General features: G+C 43.3%; 1 pseudogene; it reads left to right on the plus strand.

Annotated features, from left to right (window-relative positions):
* The window catches only part of LOC102165590 (transmembrane 9 superfamily member 2-like), a 95,148-nt pseudogene extending 70,018 nt beyond the window's left edge, over positions 1-25,130 (plus strand).
* The last annotated feature ends 511 nt before the right edge of the window (positions 25,131-25,641 follow it).

A 25,641-nucleotide genomic window follows, 5' to 3' on the forward strand; every position in this document is an offset into this window, starting at 1 on the left:
AGGGTTCCCTTTTCTCCACACCCCCTCCAGCATTTGTTATTTGTGGACTTGTTAATGATGGCCATGCTGACAGGAGTGAGGTGGTACCTCATAGTAGTTTTGATTTGCATTTCTCTAATAATTAGTGATGTTGAGCATTTTTTCATGTGCTGGTTGGCCATCTGTATATCTTCTTTGGAGAAATGTCTGTTCAGGTCTTTTGCATATTTTTTCAATTGGATTGCTGGTTTTTTTTTTTTTTTTTGGAAAACTTCTTTATTTTATTTTATCTCAATTTATTTTATTTGCTTTTTAGGGCCACATCTGTGACATATGGAAGTTCCCTGACTAGGGGTCGAATCAGAGCTACAGCTGCTGGCCTACGCAACAGCTACAGCAACACCAGATCCGAGCTGCATCTGTGACCTATACCACAGCTCACGGATCCTTAACCCACTAAGTGAGGCCAGGGATTGAACCCACGTCCTCATGGATACTAGTCAGGCTCATTACCGTTGAGCCACAATGGGAACTCCCGGATTGTTGTTTTTTTTGCCGTTGATTTGTATAAGTTGTTTGCGTATTTTAGAGATTAAGCCCCTGTCAGTTGCCTTGTTTGAAACTATTTTCTCCCATTCTATAGGTTGTCTTTATTTATTTTTTTTTATGGTTTCCTTTGCTGTGAAAAAGCTTGTTAGTTTGATTAGGTCCCATTGGTTTATTTTTGCTTTTATTTCTGTTGCCTTTGGAGACTGACCTAAGAAAACATTTGTATGGTTGATGTCAGGGAATATTTTGCCTATGTTCTCTTCTAGGAGTTTGGTAGTTAGACATAAGATTTTAAAATGGGGTCTTACAAAGGGTGGGGGGAAAATGTAATGTATACATGTAAGGATAACTTGATCCACTTGCTGTACAGTGGGGAAATAAAAATAAATAAATAAATAAATAAATAAATAAATAAAAATAAAATGGGGTCTTGATTGGTTCACCAGTCTCGTCTTCTCTTTAGGATACTTCTAAAAATATGTATTTCTTAACCCAATTTGATTCAGCTCAGCTCTATAATAGTGAAAGAAATGACTTCATTCCTTCAAAGTTTGACCTAAATGTAATCCATACACAGAAATTTTGAGAGATGCATGTTTGAAGGTATATTTAATAGAATTATGTGTGCTGTGCTGCAAAGACCTGTTTGGGGCGTTTACCTGTCCACAGTCCTCCAAAAGCAAAAATGGCGTTTGATTCTGTGGTTTTCTGTTGTATGATGTAATCGCTGGTTTTTATGACATTTACAACCTTCCATTTATAGAGAGAGAGCATATTTTTTAAGTGTCTATAGAGAAAATTGAGGGGTCTCAAGTGAAAACTAAATTATAGGAGCAGAGGAATATAGGAACAGAGAGGGCGGGCGGCAGATAAAACATTAAGGGAAGAGAATGTCCAGTATAAACAAGAGCATCCAGCGTTTGGGCTTAGCGCCTTACACTTCAATTTCACAGGGCTTTTCTGCCCTCACAGTATTTTATCACTCTCAGGAGGGAACCCACGTGTTCCTGTGGGTTATCTGGTGCTTTGACACTGATTCTGATGAGAGAGGATATGGCCAAACTCCGAAGCTGCGTAGGTAAGGGAATACATATTATATGATAGTACATGGATTTGATGGGACCACATAGACAGATGAAGTTTTGGAATGAAAAATTCAAGGTCTGAGAAGTGTGTGACAGTTGATTGTATAGAACTGGATGGATCTTTGTGCGTATGGCTGAGTTAAAGCTTATTTTATTTTTTTGCTTTTTAGGGCTGCACCTGTAGCATATGGAGGTTCCCAGGATCGGGGTGGCATCAAGCTACAGCCGCCAGCCTACACCACAGCCACAGCAATGCGGGATCCGAGCCACATCTTCAACCTACACTACAGCTCATGGCAACGCAGGGTCCTTAACCCACTGAGCGAGGCCAGGGATCGAACCTGCATCCTCATGGATACTAGTGGGATTCATTTCCACTGTGCCACGATGGGAACTCCCAAGTTAAACCTTATTTTAAAGCTGTTGTTTTTATTTTCAGATCTCATCAGATGTACTTCATGTTTGGTCTCCTTTTCTTAGTCTTTTTAATTCTCCTAATGACTTGTTCAGAAGCTACCGTTTTGCTACGTCCCTTTCATTTGTGTGCTGAAGAACAGACCTAAGAAACTAGTGCATCTGAAGCTTTCTAAACTTGTGTTATTGGAATTAGAAGTCTGTGTTGAGAAAGGGATTGAAATAAATGTTAACTACAGGGTTTCTACTACTTGGGATCGGTTTTATATTGCGTTTTCCTAATGACACATTTTGATTTTGAGGGAGCTATCACGTTAATACTAGTTTGATGGAAAAATTTAAACAAAGTGATTTCTCTCTGGCTAGTTACTATAATTGCTGCGTAATATTCAGTTAATATAGAGAAATAGAGGGAACTGATTTGACACGGTAGACATATAAAGATCTGGTTCGATGATGTTTTCTTTTTACCAGTTACAATTTTCTTGCAGCTTAGGCCAGGAGTGTATTTTATGGGTTTGAGATGGATGCTAAAGGCCTTTTTTCTTACTGTCATTTTGCTGCCTTTTGGTTACCATGGACATAAATAGGTCTTTTTACCGCATGCCACCCCCCAGTTATTTTCCTGATGTCATTTTGGATAATGAAGCTGGTAATGAACGTCTTTTCTTAAATCATTTCTAAATCCCTCCGATTTGGGTGGTTCAGCGTGACTCTCTAAAGGTGACAATAGAGAGTTTAGAGAATGATTATTACATACATGATGTCTTAGAGCATTTTCTTCTTCTTCTTCTTATTTATTTATTTATTTATTTATTTATTGTCTTTTTAGGGCTGTACCTCCGGCGTATGGAGGTTCCCAGGCTGGGAGTCTAATCGGAGCTGTAGCCGCCGGCCTACACCACAGCCACGGCAATGTGGGATCTGAGCCGCGTCTGTGACTCACACCACAGCTCACGGCAACGCCAGATCCTTAACCCACTGATCAAGGCCAGGGATCGAACCTGCATCCTCATGGATGCTACTCAGATTCGTTAACCACCAAGCCACGATGGGAACTCCAGCATTTTCTTCTTGAGCTATAGAAGTAAAGGTAAGAAATATATAATTCTATATATTATACTTAGTTCTACTCATTCATTCTATGGTACATTTTGTCATAAAAATCTGCAGTAATCAGTAACGAAACATCCATTAACAGGCATAGAATGTGTGTATTTTTATTTCTCAGAAAATGTTTTGGGGGGCTCTCAAGACCACCAACATGTTTGGTGACTCACTAGGTCTCACAGGACTCAGCATATAGATGTATTCTTGACTTGGGTTTTTTTTTTTTTTTCCTAGGGCTGCACTTGTGGCATATGGAGGGTTCCAGGCTAGGGGTCCAGTCGGAGCTGTAGCGGCCGGCCTACAGCACAGCCACGGCAATGTGGGATCTGAGCTGCTTCTGCAACCTACACCACAATAAGCTCACGGCAGCATGGGATCCTTAACCTACTGAGTGAGGCCAGGGATTGAACCTGAGTCCTCATGGATACTAGTCGGATTCGTTACCAATGAGCCACAAGAGGAACTCCATTGCCTTGGGTTTGTTCCAGCAAGAGGATACACAACAGGGTCAGCAAGGGAAAAAAGCGCAGGTGGAGCCTAGGAAAAAAATCCATGTACAGTCATCCTCTGCTTTCTCTCTCCCAGGAGGAGACACACAGAGCACTTGCTCCTTTCTCCAGCGGTAAAAAATGCAAGAATATATGTACAATATTTCTGCCCTGGGAAGCCCATCAGAGACTCAGCTCCCAAGGTTTTCATTGGGCACTGCTCATAGGCACCCTCTGCCTAGCAACTAAGACATTCCAGACTCTCAAAAGGAAAGCGAGTGTTCACCATAAATCGCATTGTTTGCACCATCTAGCAAACCAGTCTGATCCATCAGGGCCTGATTAAGGGCCAAATTCCCAGATATAAGCCAGGGGCCAACCTTGCAAGCAGACCCTTCTAAAGATAGCAGCCTCAACCCGCTAGGTTAAATTAAGTCTTTTCTGCACTCTCGGTCCTTGACCACAGTGCCTTTCTGGTAAAATTATTATCAGGAAGAGCCCATGGGGCAGGGTGAGGCCAACCTGATTATGGACCTCAGTCATGCCTCCAGAGGTCCTGAATTTAGCCAGTTAAAACAAATCCCATTAACCAGAGAGGTCTAGCTTAAACACACAAACTCAGAGAAGAAGAGATCAGCTTTGTGGTTACGGAGGCAGGGGTTAGGGGGCGGATAATTGGATGAAGGTGGCCAAAAGGTACGAACTCCCAGTTATAAGCTAAGTACTAGGGATGTACTTACAATATGATAAATATATGAAAGTTGTTGAGAGTAAATCCTAAGAGTTCTCAGCACAAGGGAGAAAAATAGATTTTTCTCTTTCTTTAGTTTTGTATTTAGACGAGATGACGGAGGCTTACTAAAGTTATTGTGATCATTATCTCATGATGTATATAAATCAAATGATTATGCTTTGCACCTTAAACTTAGGCAGGGCTGTATGCCAATTATATCTCAGTAAAAACCTCAATAAAACCAGAAGGGAAAAAAGATGTATCTTAAATCTCAACACTAACCTTTACCTGGCCCGAGGCTTCAATTCAGGCCCGGCACAACTCTGGCCAGGAAATTGAAGCTGACTTGAAAGCCTTCCAAGGCTGAGACAGCATCTGGAGAGAAAGGATGCACCCATTAGAAGTACCATCCCCGAGGGCACACGTGGTCCCCCTGGAAACAAAGAATTATAATTGTTAGGGCACCCCGAGCAGGATGTACATTAGTCAGACGGTACATGTTATATTAAATTTCTCATAAAACTTCCTCTTTTATTTTAGTTTATTTAATCCATCATCCTATGGAGCCGATTTTATGTTGCTTGTTATTGCCATAATTGCTAACCCATGGATAGTTAGAATTTCTTCTAAAAAGTTGGTTTTTTTTCTACTTGGTTTTGCAAGATTATCATTGGTGGTGGAGAGGCTTTTTTACCAGCAGTTTTACAGCTGTTTACCTTTTTATGTATGCAATTTATTACTTCTTTTACCAAACTTCAAATCACAGGCACAATGGTCACGGTTTTGATTTTCTTCCTTTTCACAGGTAAACACAGAAGTACTTTGTGTGTTTCAGGTTTTCTAAAGAGACTTGGAGATAGCCATAATGTCATAAGCATCAATTAACAATTAATGGAAGGAAGACGGAACAAAATCATGGTGTTCATTGTTATGCTTTGGGGATAAAAGATTGCAAAATCTGGGGAACTGGAGGGACCTTATGTATTTAGCTGCAAGACTGTCCCTTGTGGATGTTTTAAAACAGTAGGGATGTGTTCAAAAGCACAGTAGGGTTATGTGTAATCACCTTTGAGTAGCTTCCAAGCATGAAACATTAACTGACTTGAATAACTTTTAAATTAGTAAAATTAGATTGTCAATATAAGCAATTATATGTGAGGCACAAGATGTATACTTCTCAGGATTACTCATTTGGGATTGTGATTTGGGTTCAGATGGCATGGAAAGCTTTATTTCGATTAATGCTTGAAGCAGGTGAAAAAATGGAATGGTTTATAAAACGATCCCCTTGGACACATAACGAAGTCGGAGAGCTCTATGCCCTTTCCAATGTGAGGGAAGCAGTGCTTCACCTCTCCCTGCCTCACTTTCAAGTTCGGGTTTTAACTCAAGTCATATTTCTTGTGAACATCAGTTTGAAATATTTCAAGTGTTTTCTCTGATTTTAACTCTCAGGTTCAACATATGTGCAAAAATTAACCACGGAAGTTTATCAGAAGTCAAAGCCTTAAGATACATGTAACAAACTGATTATGCGACAAACTGGGCATCTTGGTGGTGGCTCCTTTCTGTCCTTTTTATGCATTGCTGCTCTCAACATCTCAGTAAAGAGAAGACCACACAGGCCTCCTCTCAGCTGTCAGCCACCCGAAGTTCCCTTTAAAACGGAAGGCTTGGAGTTCCCATTGTGGCTCAGTGGTTAACCAACCCAGCTATCAGCCATGAGGATGCAGGCTCGATCCCTGGCCTTGCTCAGTGGGTTAAGGATTCAGCATTGCCGTGAGCTGTGGTGTAGGTCGCAGATGTGGCTCGGATCCCGTGTTGCTGTGGCTGTGGTGTAGGCCGGCAGCTGTAGCTCCGATTCGACCCCTAGCCTGGGAACCTCCATAGGCCTTGAGTTTGGCCCTAGAAAATCAAAAGACAAAAAAAAAAAAAAAAAGAAAAGAAAAGAAAGAAAAAAGAAAACCAAAGGCTTGAGAGCATCTCAGCATTCTAGTTCAACCAGGCTCCTCATGTTGGTTTTTTTGAGGTTTTTTTTTTTTAACTTTTTCCTGAAATATGGATGCGGAAAAGTGCACACATCGTAAGTGTACAGCTTGATGAGTTGTTACAAAGTGAACACCCTTCTGTAACTGACACCCACGTTAATAGACAGTACATGATCCACACGCCCAAAGCCACTGTTGGCCCTCTTTCCACTCGCCTTCCCCCCAAAGCAACTGCTATCCTGACTTTTAGCAGCCCCGATTCACTTGACCTGGTTTTGAATGGAATGTAAATGGAATCCTACGGGATGCACTTTTTTGGGTCTGGCTTCTATGGGGTCTGGTTTCTTTTGCTCAGGGTTGTTGGTGTGCTTCTTCGCTTTCGCTGTGTGTACAGCTCATCTCTGCCCCAGTGACTTACTGGCTTTTCTATCGGTGTCATGGGCACTTGGATGGATTGAGCACAGTGAGTTCAGGCTGATGTTTTCTTCATTACGGAATATTTTGACTCAGGCTGCCTTTTTCTGGGGGTCTTACAACAACTTTCAAAAGTTAGCTATCATCCTGAGTGGTCACGTGGCTGACAAAAATGTGCCCAGTGGTGAGCTCCACCCCTTGCATTGCTCCTGTCTCCACACCACCCTGCATGTGGACTCTGCAGCTTCTTGGTCATCTGTTGCCAAATCCAGTAGCTTTTCCCTCGTCTTCGCCCTCCTTGGTTTCTTAGCTTAACGTTATGCAGCGCCTGTTCTGTGAAGTTCTCGTGGTGTGACTGGCATTGTTCTTGTACCATGCTGTGACGTCTTTTGCTTCGCTTCCTCTTCTTGTCACTTAACTCTAGCCTTTATCGAGGACTCAGCCTTCAGCATTTCAGTCCTTTCTTTTTACACTTTAATTTTTAGAGCTTATCTAGTCCCAGGGCTTCACTTAGCTTCTCAGGGCTGAAAGCTTCCAAGACTTTTTATCTCTCATTCAATTCTGAACGAATGACTTTGCCAGTCAGAGTATTATTTTTTGTCTTTTTAGGGCCGCATTTTCAGCGTATGGAGGTTCCCAGGCCAGGAGTCGAATTGGAGCTGCACCTGCTGGCCTACGCCACAGCCAAAGCAATGCCAGATCTGGGCCATGGCTGCGACCCACACCACAGCTCATGGCAGTGCTGGATCCCTGACCCACTGAGTGAGGCCAGGAATCGAACCCACGCCCTCATGGATAGTAGTCAAGTTTGTTACTGCTGAGCTACGACGGTAATTCCCTAGAGTATTCTTGATAGAATTTTTTTTTCTTTCATCATTTTGAATATATCGTGCCACCCCCTTCTAGCCTGCAAAGTTTCTGCTGAAAGCTCTACAGATAGTCTTAGGTAGTTCCTTTGTGTATGATAAGTTATTTTTCTTTTACTGCTTTGAAATTTTTCCTCTTGTCTTTTATTTCGACATTTTAAATATAATGTGTCTTGGTGTGGGTCTCTTTGGCTTCATTTTATTTGGAACTTTCTAGGCTTCTTGGAGCTGGACATTTGTTCCTTTTCCCAGGTTAGGGAAGTTTCCAGCCATTATTTTTTCAAATAATTTTTCCATCCCTTTTTCTCTCTCTTCTCTTTTTGGGACTCCTATAATATGAATGTTGGTCCACTTGATGATGTCTCATAAATCCCTCAAGCTATCTTCAGTTTTTTCATTCTTTTCCCATTTTGCTCTGATAAGGTAAGTTCTTCTGCCCTGTCTTTGAGTTTACTGATCCTTTCTTCTGTTTCATCTAGTCTACTATTTAACGCCTATAGTGTATTTTTCGGTTCAGTTATTGTGTTTTTCAGCTCCGTGACTTATGTTTGATACTTTCTTATATTTTGTCTATCTTTGTTGAAGTTCTCACTGTGCTCATCCATTCTTGTCCCAAGTTCTGTGAGCATCTTTATGACCATTACTTTGAATTCTTTATCAGGGAAATTAATTAACTCTCTTTCATTAAGGTTATTTTTTTTGGAGATTTTCTCTTGTTCTTTCATTTGGAACGTATTCCTCCGTTTCGTTATTTTGCTTGACAATTGTGGATTCTGTGCATTAGATGAAATAGCTGCCTCTTCCAATCTTGAAGGGTTGGCCTCGTGTAGGAGATAAACCTTTTTTTTTTTTTTTTTTTTTGGTCTTTTGTCTTTTTTTGTTGTTGTTGTTGTTGCTATTTCTTGGGCCGCTCCCGCGGCATATGGAGGTTCCCAGGCTAGGGGTTGAATCGGAGCTGTAGCCACCGGCCTACGCCAGAGCCACAGCAACTCGGGATCCGAGCCACGTCTGCAACGTACACCACAGCTCACGGCAACGCCGGATCCTTAACCCACTGAGCAAGGGCAGGGACCGAACCCGCAGCCTCATGGTTCCCAGTCGGATTCGTTAACCACTGCGCCACGACGGGAACTCCGAGATAAACCTTATTGTTTAAACCTGCCCTAGCTCTTGGTTGTCTCTGAAACCTTTGTGATTATCCAAGCACTTTATTTTATTAGTAGCTCCTAGTAGTTGAGGGTGTACCAAGACCTTTCAGTGTCTCAAAGGGGAGGATCTCAGTCACACCTAGATTCAAACTGATTGGAAGCCAGACCCTCAGGCAGCAGGTTTTTCTTCTTCTTTTTCTTAGGGCTACACCTGTGGTATATGGAGGTTCCCAGGTTAGTGGTATAATCACAGGTATAGCTGCCAGCCTACACCACAACCACAGCAACTCAGGATCTGAGCCTCCTCTGCGACCTACACCACAGCTCACGGCAGTGCCAGATCCTTAATCCACTGAGCAAAGCCAGGGACCAAACCCGCATCCTCACGGATACTAGTTGGATTGTTTCTGCTGGGCCACAGTGGGAAATCCCAACAGCAGTTTTTAAAGAATACGAATATATACAGTCCTGTAGAACTGCAAGCGTAAGCCCCCCCTGGCTGGCAGAGTCAGGTGATCTGGACTCCAGATGAGTGTTCAAGTTCCTTTCTGGGAGACACTGGCGAGAGGTAGCAAGTTAGAGGGAGAGCACAAAGCTGGTGCTCCTCAGCTTACTTTCCCCGAAGGCAGCTCCATAGCATCCGGATGTGTGCCACACCTAGCGCCTTGCCCCTAAGGCTGAGGATGAGGCCTAGCAAGTTGGCCTCCTTCACAAAGCGCCTGGGGAGGTATTTCAGTCTGCTTTGTTTGTAGTGCCCTGGGGGCAAGAACTGTCTTTCTTATTGTTACAGATCCAGGGGCTGCAGGAACACCAGCCCCACCCTGGCCACCAGAGCTAGGCCATCTAGGGGTATCCCTGTGAGGCAGCTGCAAAAGCCAGAGCACTAAATGTCAAAATAGAGGCACCAGACTCACATAAGAGTTCCCTTCCAAGTGATGCTGGCAATCTCGAGTGCAGCACGGGGAGAGCAGAAGGAGAGTTCCTGCCCTCCAAAGTATCAGGGAAAGTTTATAGTCGGCCCCAGGATGTGTACTTAATTAGAAGCCTGCCCCTCAGGCTGAAGTTACAGTGATAAGCTAATAGGAGCTCCTGGCTCTGTTGCCTCTTGCTGTGCACTGGCAGCGGTAGCTGTTTAAGAACTTTCTCCATTGGTTACAGTCCTGTGGGACCTGGGAGGATGAGCCCCGTTGCGCACTTGAGCCAGGCAAGGCAGAGGTGTTCCCTGGCAGCAGCTGCAAAATTCAGGGCACCAGATGTGTGTAGAAGCTCCCCTCTGGGCCATACTGGCACTCTGGAATATGCGAGAGCCCAAAGGTGGCACCCACTGACGGGAGCAAGGCAAATGGGAAATGCAAAGATGGCACCCAGTGAAAAAAGAAATAACTGGCAAAAAGAAGAAGAAGAAAAAAAAAAAGAAAGTAAGACTGTGTCTCAGTCTTTCCTACTCACTTCGATGTGGTTCCCTCTCGCTTGCCCAATGTAAAGAGGTCGCTTTGCCAGGTGCTTTTCAGAGGAGTTCGTTCATTCCCTCTATTACTATAGACTTGGGGTGTCTATGGGAGGAGGTGAGTTCAGGATCCTGTGTCACCATCTTGAATCAGAGCGAATTATTTTCCATGTGAGGGGGGAGAGAGAGAGGAAAAGAGGGCTCCATATCTATTTTAAAATGAAATCATGGGTATGAGAAATCTTCAAAGTAAAACCTGGTTATTGTTCGTATTGGGAAAGAATTAGTAAAATCATGAAGTGTGCTTTTGACATCTATTTTCCGAAACTGTTCTTTAAGAAGCCCTCTCTGCAGAAGACTCTTAAATGGCATCTCTTTACATTTCATAATTATATTTTGAGGCTCACAGCAGGAAGCCAGGCTTATTGCGTCTGTTCATGGTGTTTCGCTTTTGAGGAAGACATCCTTAATTAATTAGTCTTGAGAATATAGATATACACCCAAGTACAGTTATTAATTGCTGATGACTCTTTCTTGCTGTAGACAAATGTTTCTGAGGGTGACTTTTTTTTAAATGACCATTTTAAAATTAGCAACATCCACTCCCGTAAAAAATGCTGAGGAGTTTCATGCTTATTGAGACTAATTGTGCATTCATCCCGAGCTCTTCCTGTGGTCACCGCATTCCTCTTTGGTACTTGAATTCATCCCGTGCATCAGAGTGGAAGTTTAGGGCTTCATAGCTGTCACCCTCCAGTATGGAGTATGTTGCTGTGTATCCTTTATATTTCCCATTTTTTATGGCTGTTTAATCGATTGAGCAGATTATATTTGTTTCTTCATTGTTAAACTTTCCCTCCCTATTATGGATTATTTCCTTAGGATAATCTGTGACGTAAGATGACATGGTCGAAGAGCATAAATATTTTCATGACTGTGCTTTTCTGCCATCATCCGAGTGTATCAGTGTCCCTACAGCCTTGGTTGACATTGAGTGTTATTTTTAAAGAAACAACAGCACCCCCGCTGACAAAGCGATTTTTTTTTGTTGTTGTTAACACAGTATGTCTAAAATGGCACCTCATTTGTTTTCTTCTCATTTTTTGAGCCCAAGGAAGTGATGTGCATTGTGGCTGGTGTTCGTCTACCCAATTTTCAGTTGGTAGAACGCTAACAGATGTGTAAGTAACATTTTGAAATAGGACTCAAGGAACAGGGAGAGAAAGGATAAGTCACAATATACCAATAATGTCATTAATGTCATACTAGGAGGGGGACTTTGTACTGAGAGGCAAAGATCAATTTCAGTTAAAGTTGGATAACTTGCCCCAATTCCTAACTAGTTTTAGTATAGCTAGTTTAACCAGCTGTTAAGGAACCAGCTATGAAAGAAAAGGCAGTGTGTGCATGACCAAGTAGGCTCTGAGCTCTTCTAATTTGATCCTTTACTCAGATCTCTAATGGATGCTCATGGTTGGCGCTATTATGGATACTTGATTTTTTTTTTTTTTTAATCTTTTTGCCATTTCTTGGGCTGCTCCCGTAGCATATGGAGGTTCTCAGGCTAGGGGTCCAATCGGAGCTGTAGCTGCCGGCCTACGCCACAGCCACAGCAACGGGGGATCCAAGCTGCGTCTGCAACCTACACCACAGCTCACGGCAACGCCGGATCCTTAACCCACTGAGCAAGGGCAGGGACCGAACCCGCAGCCTCATGGTTCCCAGTCGGATTCGTTAACCACTGCGCCACGACGGGAACTCCATACTTGATCTTTTTTTTTGGCTGCGCCTTCAGCATGTGGAAGTTCCTGGACCAGGGATCAAAGTGACCCAAGCTGCTGCAGTGATGCCAGATCCTTAACCTGCTGTGCCACAAGGGAACTCCTGGATACTTGATCTTGATTTGAGGATAGTGGTTTTTTAATTTACATCAAGCTTTGTTTACAATATCCACAAATGGGTTGAAGTCTTAAGAAAATTAACTGAAATAAGTATCTCTAGTTTGATGTCATAGTCGTTAAGATCACAATAACCAATGAAGAACTAATGCTTAGAGTTCTCTTGTGGTGCAGTGGGTTAAGGATCTGGTGTTGTCACTGCAGCAGCTCGGGTCACAGCTGTAGCGCAGGTTTGGTCCCTGATCCCACAACTTCCACATGCCTCAAGTGCAGCCAAAAAATTATTTTGAATTTAAATTAATTTTTTTCATTTTTAAGAAATTGAAGTGCCGTTGATTTACAGTGTTGTGTTTCTGGAGATGTTTTTGATTGTCATGACTGGGAGGATGCGAATGACATCTAGTGGGCAGAGGCCAGGGACACCGCTCAACATCCTGCAATGTGCAGACCAGTCCTGAACAACAGAGAGTGAGCTGGTCCAAAATGTTAATAGCGCTGCTGTTAAGAAACCTGGTCGAGAGCGAACTGTTTTTGAACCTCATTTTTACTTGGAAGTTAATGCTATTTTCCTTTTTTTTTTTTTTTCCTCACACAGATAGTTGATGAACAGTTGGCTCTCATTTTTCACTATCATCATAATAGTTATAATTTATGAAGTACCATGTGCCAAAGCTTTGCTAAAGACCTATGCATATTACTTACAAGTCCCATGGCAACATTGCAGGTTAAGTCTCGCTGCCCCCATTTTACAGACGGGGACATGGCCACTCCCTGCTTCCTCTCAGAAACCTTCATCTTCTTCTAGGCTACGCCATGAGGGAAGTACTCGGTTCACAGCAGACTGTTAGCTAATGCTATTTTCAAAATAGAATTTTGATCATCTCAAGACAACACATTTAGGAGTTCCTGTCGTGGCGCAGTGGTTAACGAATCCGACTAGGAACCATGAGGTTGCGGGTTTGGTCCCTGCCCTTGCTCAGTGGGTTAACGATCCGGCATTGCCGTGAGCTGTGGTGTAGGTTGCAGACACGGCTCGGATCCTGCGTTGCTGTGGCTGTGGTGTAGGCCAGCAGCTACAGCTCTAATTCGACCCCTAGCCTGGGAACCTCCATGTGCCGCAGGAGCGGCCCAAAGAAATAGCAAAAAGACCAAAAAAAAAAAAAAAAGACAACACATTTAGAATCTGAGACTCTGAACCACCAATCACTGTGCAGTGATTGAGGCCAGTGTGATACAAAGAGCTTTGAAGACCCCGAAGAAGTGTCAGCCAAGTGCAGAGTGCTTTTCTGTTGGCTTTCTCTTTAAGTGTCTGTGCTTTGACTATATTTTAATTCATTAAAAGAAGCAAATGAAGTTCAGTATATTTCAAGAGTGTCTGCTGTGTAATATTTTATCACTAAATTAAAATGAAGAACCCATGTTCTCATAGAGTGCAAGATGAAATGTCCTGTACTGGGGGTTCCCGTCGTGGCTCAGCGGTTAGCGAACCCAACTAGCACCCATGAGGACGAGGGTTGAATCCCTGGCCTCACTCAGTGGGTTAAGGATCCAGCGTTGCCGTGAGCTGTGGTATAGGTCGAAGATGTGGCTCAGATCCCGCATCGCTGTGGCTGTGGTATAAGCTGGTGACTACAGCTCTGATTCGACCCCTAGCCTGGGAACCTCCATATGCTAGGGTGAGGCCCTAGAAAAGACAAAAAAACAAAAACAAAACCAAACAAAAACAGATAAAGATGTATTAATGCTAATTCTTTCCTGGGCTATGTGCTATAGGAAATACACAGACGTAAGATATGATAGCATTTGTTTTTGACTGAGATGACTATGTGCCAACTATTTACATACATTTATTTCACATTAGTTTTCGCCTAATTGTCTAATTATTACGGAGTGTAGGTCATATCACTCCCATTACATGGTTGAGAATACTGAGGCCCAGAGAAATTAAGTGACTTGTTCAAGGTCACTCAGCTAGTAAATGTTGGAGTTGTGTGATTCATTCAAACCCGGGATGATCTGACTCCAAAGTTCATTCTTTTAAATACAACTTCCTACGTTCTCCTTAAAAAAAGAAATACTTTCTGGGAGTTCCTGTCATGGCTCAGTGGTTAGCGAATCTGACTAGCATCCATGAGGACGCAGGTTCGATCCCTGGCCTTGCTCAGTGGCTGAAGGATCTGGTGTTGCTATGAGCTGACGTGTAGGCCGGCGGCTACAGCTCCGATTCGACCCCTAGCATGGGAACCTCCATATGCCGAGGGTGTGGCCCTAAAAAGACAAAAGACAAAAAAAAAAAAAAGGTACCTCTTTCCAGTTTTTCCATATGCTTCTATGATTCTAGGATGGAAAGAATCAAGGCCAGTGTAATCTCTGGGATAATTCCATGACCTCTTCAGTTCCAGCTCATTTTGATTTCAGTTTATATTTATGGTCCAAAGTGCCCGGTGCTGTAAGAATGAACAGAACAATGTATTTTCTATTCTCAAGGATATTGAAAACCTCGGGGTCTTATTATTTTTCCCGGTGCAAGTGGTTATAGACCTTGTCTAACTCAGCCCTGTGGTAACCAGTATTATTATTATTATTTTTTTATCTTTAATGTCTTGTACTTCTTACTGACTCCAAGTTTTATTTATTTTTTATATTTTTATTTTTTTATTAACGTAGAGTTGATTTACAGTGTTGTGTCAATTTCTGGGGTACAGCATGGGGACCTAGTCATGCATATATATATATATATTCTTTTTCTCATACTGTCCTTCCATCATGTCCTATTTAGCTTTGAGCATCATACTAAACAATTTCAAAGGAAGGCGAGTATTCTTTTTCCCCAGAGATAAGCAAAAGCTGCATTCTCTGGTGTATTCTTGTTTTGTACATTTTGTGTTCTCTGGCTTCTCATACCTGGGCTGATTTCTTATCCCCACCTCCAAGCTTTTCCTGTCCAGCTGTTGCTAGTTCTTTGAAGTATTTCTGGTCATCTCAGCCTGTATTGATATCAACACCCTAGAACAATCAAGGCAGAATTGGCTTTGAGCCCCCACCGCTTACTGGCTGTGTGTTGTCAGGCAAGTCTCTTTACCTCTAGGAGCCTCCCTTTCCTTGTAGAAAATAATAGCATCTACCTCCGAGGGACCGCACATGTGAAACGCGTAACCCAGAGCCAGGCATATCATAAGCATTTAGTAAGTAATAGCTATTATCATTATCGTCATCTTCGTCGTCATCCTTTTTATGAACACATTTGTTCCTCCTCCCTCGCTTGCTTAGGCTCCCATTTGCCTACGGGATCAAACCCAAAGTTCTTAGCATTTGTTATCTGGCTGCCACCTCCTTTTGCGGTCTTGTCTTCTATGTGCTCTCTTTACTGTTCCCTTGATTTTCAATCACTCATCCTTAGTGTTCTAACCCCTCTGCCATGGTTCTCACCGTTCCTTAAAGCTGCCAGGGTTTTAATTGTTCCAGGCCTTTATGGGTACTTTCCCCTCTGTCTGGAACAGCTGTCTCCCATCCTCAAATGCCTCTGAATCCAGCTTCGTAGCACCTTCTCTATGACGCTGTCTCCAAATTCCTGCCCTTCATTCATTCATCCATTCACTCAAGAAGTATATTTTGAACATCTCCTGTATATCATGCACTGCCGTAGGGGCTGGGACTTTAGCATTGAACAAAACTTTATTTAAAGAGATAAAAATCCCCTGGAGTTCCCGTTCTGGCTCAGTGGAAACGAATCTGACTAGCATCCATGAGGATTCAGGTTCGATCCCTGTCCTTGCTCAGTGGGTTAAGGATCCGGCATTGCCGTGAGCTGTGGTGTAGGTCGCAGATGTAACTCAAATCCTGTGTTGCTATGGCTGTGGTGTAGGCCAGAGGCTGCAGCTCCGATTGGACCCTTGGCCTGGGAACCTCCATATGCCGCGGGTGTGGCCCTAAAAAGACAAAAGACAAAAAAAAATTTTCCTACATACGCAAACACCAAAAGAAAAAAATTCAACAAGTTAGCAACGGAGGGGGCAGAGCAGTTGAATTCTGTATCATAGTAAGTATGTAGTGGAGGAAAAGAAGCATTTAAATACCTACGTAAATAAAACATTTGCACTTCAAAAAAAAAATTCCAAGTTGAAATTTGCAGGTCTTGGTCACTGACCAGATGTGAATGCGAAGGAGGAAGGGGTTGAGGGTCCTTCTGTATAAATAGTGATGTGTCCTGTAGCCACCAACCGAGGTCATTCCTCGCAAGAGCCCCTTTTCTATCCTTTGCATTATGTGGCAAGTGCCAGGCCCAGAGAAAGTGCTACTGGACACTGACTCAGATGTGGCGGAAGAGTCAAAGTCCCCAAGCCCCTTTCCTCCAAAAAAGCTTTCTCTTTATTCCTCTGTGCGATGGCTTTGGGTTTTTTTTGTTGTTGTTGATGTCTTTTTTTCCTTTTCTAGGGCCACACCCACAGCATATGGAAATTCCCAGGCTAGGGGTCGAATCGGAGCTGTAGCCGCCGGTCTACACCACAGCCACAGCAACGTGGGATCCGAGCTGCATCTGTGACCTATACACCACAGCTCACGGCAACGCCGGATCCTTAACCCACTGAGCGAGGCCAGATATCGAACCCGCAACCTCATGGTTCCTAGTCGGATTCGTTAACCACTGCACCACGATGGGAACTCCTGCAGTGGCTTTAATTCTAACTTTAGGAAAATCTTTTCTGCATGTCTTATTCAGAGCTGCAGATTCTCAATGTATATTGGAATTTAACCCCTACAGTGTCTGTGGAAATCTTTAAATGTTTGTTTACATTAAATAGTATGCGGTAGACTTTTAAAATGTTTTATTTAGCTAGTTTCTTTCTTTCTTTTTCTTTTTTTTTTTTTTTTTTTTAGCTAGTTTCTTTTCTCTTCTTTTTTTCTCTTTTTCTGCCTTTTTAGGGCCACACCTGCAGCATATGGAGGTTCCCAGGCTAGGGGTCTAATTGGAGCTGTAGCCGCTGGCCTACGCCAGAGCCACAGCAACGCGGGATCCGAGACGTGTCTGTGACCTACACCACAGCTCATGGCAATGCCGGATCCCTAACCCACTGAGCAAGGCCAGGGATCAAACCTGCATTCTCACAGAGATTATGTTGGGTTCTTAACCCCTTGAGTCACAATGGGAACTCCTTTTACTTTTTTGGCCGCACCCATGATATGAGGAAGTTCCAGGGCTAGGGATGGAACCCATGTTGCTGCAGTAACCAGAGCCACTGCAGTGACAACACTAGATCCTAAACCCACTAAGCCACAAGGGAACTCCTTCTTTTTCAAGTGTGCATGACTACTTTGGGAAAGCTCAGGAGGAAATGCGTACTGGATGCCACTCCTCGGATCAGGCTGTGAATTCTTTTTATTATAGAATTGCGACTAGGGAAAAGACAGAGGGAAAAACCAGGCTTTTTTTTTTTTTTTTTTTTTTTTTTTTTTGTCTTGGAGTGTCTCATTCAAGATCTTGTGGTTGAATTGTCTTTTTGTTATGACCTAATGAAAAAAGGTTATCATGTGTAGAATGAAACTAGGTCACTCTAGTATTGATTTAGTCCTTTTTCTGTCCTGAGCAAAAGTAGATAAAGACACCAAAGTGATCATTTTCTCCTTTTTTTCCCCCATCTCCTTTTTGTACCCTCAAGTTGTAGTATGAGCAGTTGAGCTATAGAAGAAAAAATTAATTTCTCCAGGTCCTTTCAACTTGTATGGTTCAATGGCCCTTAGAAAAGAAATGTCAGCGTCCCCGTCATGCTCCCATTTGACCCTTAGCTGGGAAACTTCCATATGCCGCAGGTGCGACCCTGAAAAGACAAAAAAAAAAAAAAAAGTTGAGAATTCGTAGACATCTTAATAGTTTATGGGAGTAATATGCAGCAAATTGAAATCAGGAGTGTTTTTTTATTTAATTAATTAATTAATTTATTAATTTATTTTTTGTCTTTTTGCCATTTCTTGGGCCGCTCCTGCGGCATATGGAGGTTCCCAGGCTAGGGGTCGAATGGGAGCTGTAGCCACTGGCCTACGCCAGAGCCACAGCAACGCGGGATCCGAGCCGCGTCTGCAACCTACACCACAGCTCACGACAACGCCGGATCATTAACCCACTGAGCAAGGGCAGGGACCGAACCCGCAACCTCATGGTTCCTAGTCGGATTTGTTAACCACTGCGCCACGACGGGAACTCCAGGAGTGTTTTAGATTCGGAGACATGTCTTAGCTACACACCTGTCATCTTCAGAAAATGAATTCAAAGTAGGAAGAGGTATTATTCCCATTTTCCAGCTGTGAAAACTGAGGCCTGGGAAGACTGTCACTTGTGCAAGATCAACAAGTAATCAACAAAGGAGATTTGTGGGTCCCTCTGGAGCCCATGGTCTTAATCACTATACCATACAGACTCCTGACAAGGAGCTTGGGGTGTGGGGAGTGGCATGATGGGGTTTAGGATGGATAGTTATTCTAAATTTAGAAATTGGCAAAAAAAAAAAAAAAAAGAAGAAGAAAAAAAGGGGTAACAAAGCCTGCCTAAGCTTTCTGTGATCTTATTATAGAGTAAGATGTTTTCTTAGGAGACTGAATTGAGACTATGGGATTGGAAGTCATATTAGAGTTTTCTTCAATTAGGTCATTGAACCTTAATGTCATCTGAAAATTTATTTTTATAGTATGAACACCAATGGGATTCTATGTTAAAGAAAAATTTGTTCAAGAGTTCCCATCGTGGCTCAGAGGGTTAAGAACCCTGATATAGTATCCATGAGGATGAGGGTTCAATCCCTGGCCTTGATCAGTGGGTTAAGGATCCGGTTTTGCCGCAAGCTGTGGCATAGGTCCCAGGTGTGGCTTGGATTTGGTGTTGCCGTGGCTGCGGCGTAGACCTCAGCTGCAGCTCTGAATCGACCCTAGCCTGGGAACTTCCATAAGCCGCACGGGTGCAGCCCTAAAAAGAAAAAAAGAAAAAAAAAAAAAGAAAAAAAAGAAAAATTTGTCCAAAATTATGTCACCCTAAAATGTAGAAGCTTCTTCTTTTGTTCATGCCCTGCTCTAGTCAATGAGTTTAAGCTTATGCAGCGTTCTCACTGATGCAATGCCTGGGAGTTGAGATCTGGCTGTTTTCACCTAATGCCATATCATAGAGATTGCCCCATGCTGCTTGTATTTGTCTTTGTATTTGGCATTTTCGATGCCTCTCTGATTTCACTGCACGTTTAGTTCGTCATTTAGCTTGTTCCCTATTTGGGGGCATTTGGTTTGTTGGTAATTTTTCAGTGTTATGAACCAGTATTATGAATACCTTTTTGTATGCAATTTTTTTTCTTCTGTGAGATCATTTCTTTAGGATAAGTCCGCAGAGGTGGGATGTTTCTTAAGCTTAAAATACAAAACTTTGAAAACTAATATTTGCTCTGAGTATGTAAATAAATAGATTAGTCCTGCTTTTGCTCTGTAAAATGGTAATGGTGATTTACATTTTTTTAAAAATTGAAGCAAGTTATACCAAGTTTGTTGTGTTAGAAAGTAGCGTTGGACCTTTTTGTATTCTTTATTGAAATAGGGACCTGAAGCTACTCGTTTTTATTCTTTTGCTTTGGTTAGAGACCTGCAGTGTTCAATCAGATGGATTCTCACACCCTTTTGCAGGTGACTGCCTCCAGCTCTGCTGCTCATTCTCTTTGCTCAGCAAGAGAGCCTGATGATTTTTATTTGATAATGTACCAGTCTTGAGATTTATAAAATCAGTAGTCTACCTTCAAACTGACATGATTTGTGTTTTTGAGAAAGCTACTTCAACTCTCTATAATGTCTGGTTAACAAATATCTTTTTCAATGTGTTTCAGGAACAGTCGGATTTTTTTCCTGCTTCTGTTTTATTATCAAAATCTACAGTGTGGTGAAAGTGGATTAAAGAATGTCCCCAGAGGCTTCCAGGCACATCACCCTTGCTTTTGAATATACATCTGTATCTATATGAACATCTATAAAGATACATATGTATGCTTCCAATTGCCTGTTTTTAATATATATCAATTGGAAAATCTCATTGTCTGGCCTCAGTTTGTGTAACACAACACACTGATTGCATGCAGAAAACCAGGTTGGGAAATAGCTTTATTCTAAGTCATATTTTCCTGAAATGATACTATAAAAGGGTTTGATTTAAAGGAATTAGAGCAAGGGAGGCACATTTATTTAAGAAATTAAAGTGCAGTGGTTTTTCAGATGAAGAATTTTTCTTTTTTTCTTCCTCATTTATTTAGAGCATCAGAACTATTGTCAAATAAATTTTAGGTAAAACGTGAACTTTTTTTTTTTTTTAAGGGCCGAACCTGCGTCATATGGAAGTTCCCAGGCTAGGGGTCCAATAAGAGCTGTAGCTGCTGGCCTACGCCACGGCCATAGCGACGCCAGATCCGAGCCGAGTCTGTGACCTACACCACAGCTCAGGGTAACGCCAGATCCTTGACCCGCTGAGCAAGGCCAGGGGTCGAACCTGCATCCTCATGGATACTAGTCCAATTCGTTACCGCTGAGCCATGATGGGAACTCTGAACTTTTATAACTTAAGTTGATCATACAAACTCTCTCACACCTCTGTGATCACTGGGTGATCACTTTAAAAATCTACGTTGGTTTAGCATCCAGGGTTTATGAAATACCAGATACTGCTGTCTTTTTTTTTCTTTTTACCACCACACCTGCAGCATATGGAAGTTCCTGGGCTAGGGGTCGAATCGGAGCAGCAGGTAACAGATCTGAACCTTGTCTTTGTGAACTATGCCGTAGTTTGTCGCAGCGCCAGATCCTTAATCCGCTGAGCAAGGCCAGGGATCGAATCCACATCCTTACAGACACTATGTTGGGTTCTTAACCTGCTGAGCCACAGTGGGAATTCCCAGATAACTGCTGTCTTGTTCCTCAGTCAACTCTGCACATTTCTGGTTGTTGGTTGTCTTTTTTTTTTTTTCTTTTTGGAGGCAGAGAATGTGCAAGTTTGACTCAGTTGTGTGTAGATAACAAATTTTTGGAGTCTATTTTCTTGGATTTATTTGCTTCCACTAAACAAAAGTCAGGTGTCACAACTCCCCAAATGTTGGGAATTTGTATTGCAAACATTCTTTGAGCTTGCAGTTTGGGGGGAGCCGTCAGGAAAATCATACATTGTTCTGTGATAAATTTTATTGATAAATGTTGGGTTTTTTTTTGTTTGTTTGTTTTTGTTTTGTTTTGTTTTGGCTGCACCTGTGGCATGTGGAAGTTTCTGGGCCAGGGATTAAGCCTGCACCACAGTAGTGACAATGGTGGGTCCTTAACCCCCTTAGCCACCAGGGAACTCCAATATTGGTCTTATTGAGGAAAATGTCTGAAAAGTGTCTGCACATACCCTTCAGTTCGTGAGCATTCTCAAAGCTATCCTTAAGCTGAAGAATACTTGTTTGTGTGCGCAGGGATCTAAGAGGTGGAGCCCTTGAAAGGGAGTTTGGAATGAGGAGGGCCAGGATCAGAGAGTTGCATGTTCTGAGGGAGAGCTGGAGAGGGAGTAAGTGTTGACTTGCTGCCTCGTGGAAGAACAGAGTAATTCACTAGCTGATAGCTGATAGCATGCGGTCTTCTGGACTGGGAGGCGCAGGGCTGTGTCTGGAGGCACATAGGCCTGGGGCCTGAGCAGACTGGTGGGAGACGGAGTGGCTGCAGCAGTCAGAGGTGTCGCCTGACAGTGGGGTTTTCAGATCCTCTCAGCCGCCTTGCATTCAGTCTCATCATCTAAGGCCGAGCCCTACACCCTGTGAGGAGGCCCTACCATTAGGAGGTGCGTTGGAGCCAGTGCTGTCGGTTCTCCTGCAAATAGTCTTCACCGAGCAGTGTTATAGGAGCTTCGGGGGACTCTGCTCCCCCCAGGTTTGCTGCCTGATAGTTTTGTCTGACCTCATGAGCCCACTGACTTGCATGAGGGCGAGCAGTTTGCTAGAAGGCAGATGAATTTCTGCAGCAGGAAAAGGTCACCGCCCCGGACGGTGTTCAGAGACTTAAGGTCAGCCACATGCAGTCTCATCTTTGAACATCCTAAAGTACAGCGCATAAGGCAGTAGTTAGCCTGATTTTAGAGTGAAAAATGGAGAAGAGCACTTTCCTTTGATTGAACCGGGGACGAACAGCTCCCTGAACCTCCGAGTGTGGGCTGGTGAATGCGCTTTGGAAGCACGAGGCATGCAGTTCTTTGTACCACCGCTGATGAGATTACTAGAGGAAGGGCTACCAGTAGGTCAAGCACATTGACTTGAGAGGAACTAGCGGGCTCTTAAGTTATAGACGCATCTGCCTACCTCCTCTGTGCTGCGCGTTTTCATATGTCATGGTCATTTTCTGAAACTAGGGCTTGAAGGGACAGGCTCCTGGCTCCTGTTCTGTAACCCTGGTGAGTCAGGGCTCAACTATGTGTGTGTGAGCGGTGTGGCTGTGCCCTGGTCCTCGTGGCAGGGCAGCAGGGGCAGGAACCCAGTGGGGGTGACCCAGGGGCCCGGCAGTACTGTTTCCTAAGACAAAGCAGATTCACACCCCCACCCCCCCACATCCTCACGGCCTTGAGAATAAAGACTGGCCCTCAGGAGCCCCACAAACCATTTGGCCCCATATTTTCACACCACCTACCCACCCTCACCTTGGGATCCCTTTTATTCATAGAGGACCAGGCAGATGCCCTCTTGCAACAAGCCCCCCAGGCCTCGGCCCCCCCCACCCCGCGCCACTGCCTGGTCCTTATGTGGAATAGCGCCGAAGGCGCCGTGTGAAATGCTGGAGCCTGTGTATTTCATTCCACCGTGTAATACAGTGAGTTTCTCCCCTGTCTCCTCTGTCCGAGCAAAAGGGAAGGGATGGAGAACTGGTTCTATGGGTCCTTCCCTTATGTTCTTCCCATGGAGTTTGGCATAATAACCAGGTAAAATGAGACTTTATTAGCATTAAAATTAGACTTTATTTAGCATATTTAAGAAGAATATACCGAGGACAGATTAACAGCACCTATTTAAGAAACACAAACATCACTTAATAATATTTAGTTAAACCACAGACATCAATCTCTCTGTATTCCCCAAGCAGGAGTCCATTATTCCTGTCCAGCAAAAAAAGATGCACTGAAACCGTTTCAGAAAGGATCCAATTAAAGCCAAGCAATACAAGAAAACTTGTCCTTGGGCAGAGGCTCCGAGACAGCTGACCCGTGTGACAGTATGCATGTGTGAATTTGCCTGGGGTGCGAAGGGGGTTCTCTTCTGGTTGGGGGAGGAGGCCTAAGCCTACCCCTCTTGTGCACCTGAAAGTAAGTTGTGCCATTGGGAACTTGGCCCCAGGATTGGAGTTTGGCAATCCTTTGAAAAGGCACTTTTAAATTACAAATACTTCTTGAAAAGGAAAAGGAAAAAATTCAAATTCAAAATCTAAAATGTTAAAGAAAACTGTTTATTGACTGAAAGCCTTTTCCTTTTGCTTTCAGTCTCGAAACAGTACATAAAATTTGGTATTAAAGGCAGTTTTAGAAATGATTCAATGAGGGTGTAGAGATATATATATATATAGTTTTCAGCTTTAATATTTTTATTTTTAAAATATAATAAACTCATCTCAAAGTTCTCTCTCCTTGTCTGATGCAAAAGCCATTGCTCTATGACTGTAATTCTCAAACATCCTCGCTGTGACCCCGGGAGAGTCCCACTACCTATTGATCTGTTTACCCATCTATGCTCTCTTATTTCTCAGGCAACCAATCAAAGAAAAAAAAAAAAAAACCCAGAACAGTCTTTTTCTGGGTTTTGGTACTGCTCTGGGAGGGCAGGGATGGTTGTAATGCAGATCTGGTCAACTTGAACCCTGTCAGTTCACAGTCAGGTACTGGTTGGGTCTTAACAATACATCGTTCTTTCCATCCTGCTAATAGGACTCCTGTAGCCTGTCCTGGGGTCTTGGCTCTTTAAGGGGAAAAGGACCATCCTTTTTGATTTTGCATCCTATGCAATCAATGGAGAACAGGAGTACCAGGGCCAAGTAGGTTTCGGAGAACTGCCAGCGAGGACTTCAGCCAAGACGATTCGTTCCCAGTCATGACCCACTGTTCTCACCTGTCGTATATTGTACCAGGGATTTAAGGAATGAAAGGCACCGCTTCCTGCCACCCCACCTCGGAGCCCTCTTGTACATCCCGTAGTCTACACTTTAAAAAGAAAACTTTAAACACAAATGTACTATGATCTACTTCAGAAACTGACCAAGGTGTGAGTCACAAATAGAATTCCGCATGCATTTCTAAAACTAACCTGACATGTACAGACTACCCATTGTGAGGATGACACTGTCTACGAACACAGACGATCTAATCTCTAGCACCTTATCTCCAAGAACACTTCTATTTTATATACAGTAATAGCTCACATTTAGGAGAATCACTACGGAAAGGAATACACCACTGAAACAGACAAAAATACCCAATTTTTAACATGAAAGTTGTAGCACAGATGAAGGGGGGGGATCCACTCGACTTTGAAGCACCAAACTAAAACCCATCGTGTTTTTGCCCATGTCTTAGAACAAGAGAGACCCAGTAAGGAGTCCTTGGACGTAGCAAACCTTTTGTGAGTGTACAGGTTACTGCGTTTTCCCCTTGGTGTGTGTACTGTGAGATGTGAGAGCTTTGAGGGGCAGCGATGGGAACCTTTGACTCCTGTTGACGACTCATGGACCTCGAGGATTCTTACTCTGCTTACCAGACTGCCGTGGACTTGGCCACTGACCTGGCCGTCAGTGGTCAAGTTCTGTGAATTTTAGCTTTTCTCTCTTCCTTCAGCCAGTCTTGCTGCTTTTAGCCGAAGACTGTTGGAAGCAAGCTGGGCATTTGCCGTGGAGGCAGAGATTGACTGTAAGTACCTGGAAAGGACTTGGGACGGGACGGCCTCTTCTCCTTGCCGTTTGGGCTCTGACCTCACCGCTCTAGCTCCTCGTGCCTGAGCTCGGAGGGGCTTGGGGGGCTGAGAGCCCGAAGACAGTGGGAGAGACAGACAGACGGACGGAGAGGGTTAAAAGCCACGACTGACCAGATTTTCTCCCCTTATCTTGGGAACGGGCTCACAGCCAGCTGTTCCTGTAATCTTTCGGCTGCTCTAGAAGGAAAAGACAATTTGCTTAGAGAAGCCGCTCTTGACAGCGCTGGGTTTGTCTTAAAGAGACAAACAAAAAAGGACATTATGAGGGGAAAATATTTCCTTTGTTTTTCTTCCCCCTCAAAAGATGGGGGAGGGCAGTTATGAAGAGAAAAATACGGTCCCGTAGTTTAAATTGTTGCTCCGTTTTAGTCCAGCAACCTCTGAGGCGTCTATCTTGGAGAGCTGACATTACCGGATGATAATTTTTTCTCTTCCAAAGGGTGTCTGTCAGGTATTTTTAAGAGCCTTTTGGCAAAGTCTAAGAAAGAAAACCTAGTTTAATCTTGTGAATTATTCTTCGGGTAGTATGAAAAAAT

The sequence above is a fragment of the Sus scrofa genome, chromosome X (assembly GCF_054392235.1).
Source record: "Sus scrofa isolate SSC_HxYL_T2T_F1_AM1 chromosome X, Sscrofa_HxYL_maternal_Yorkshire_Landrace_v2.0, whole genome shotgun sequence".
NCBI classification, from domain to species: Eukaryota; Metazoa; Chordata; class Mammalia; order Artiodactyla; family Suidae; genus Sus; species Sus scrofa.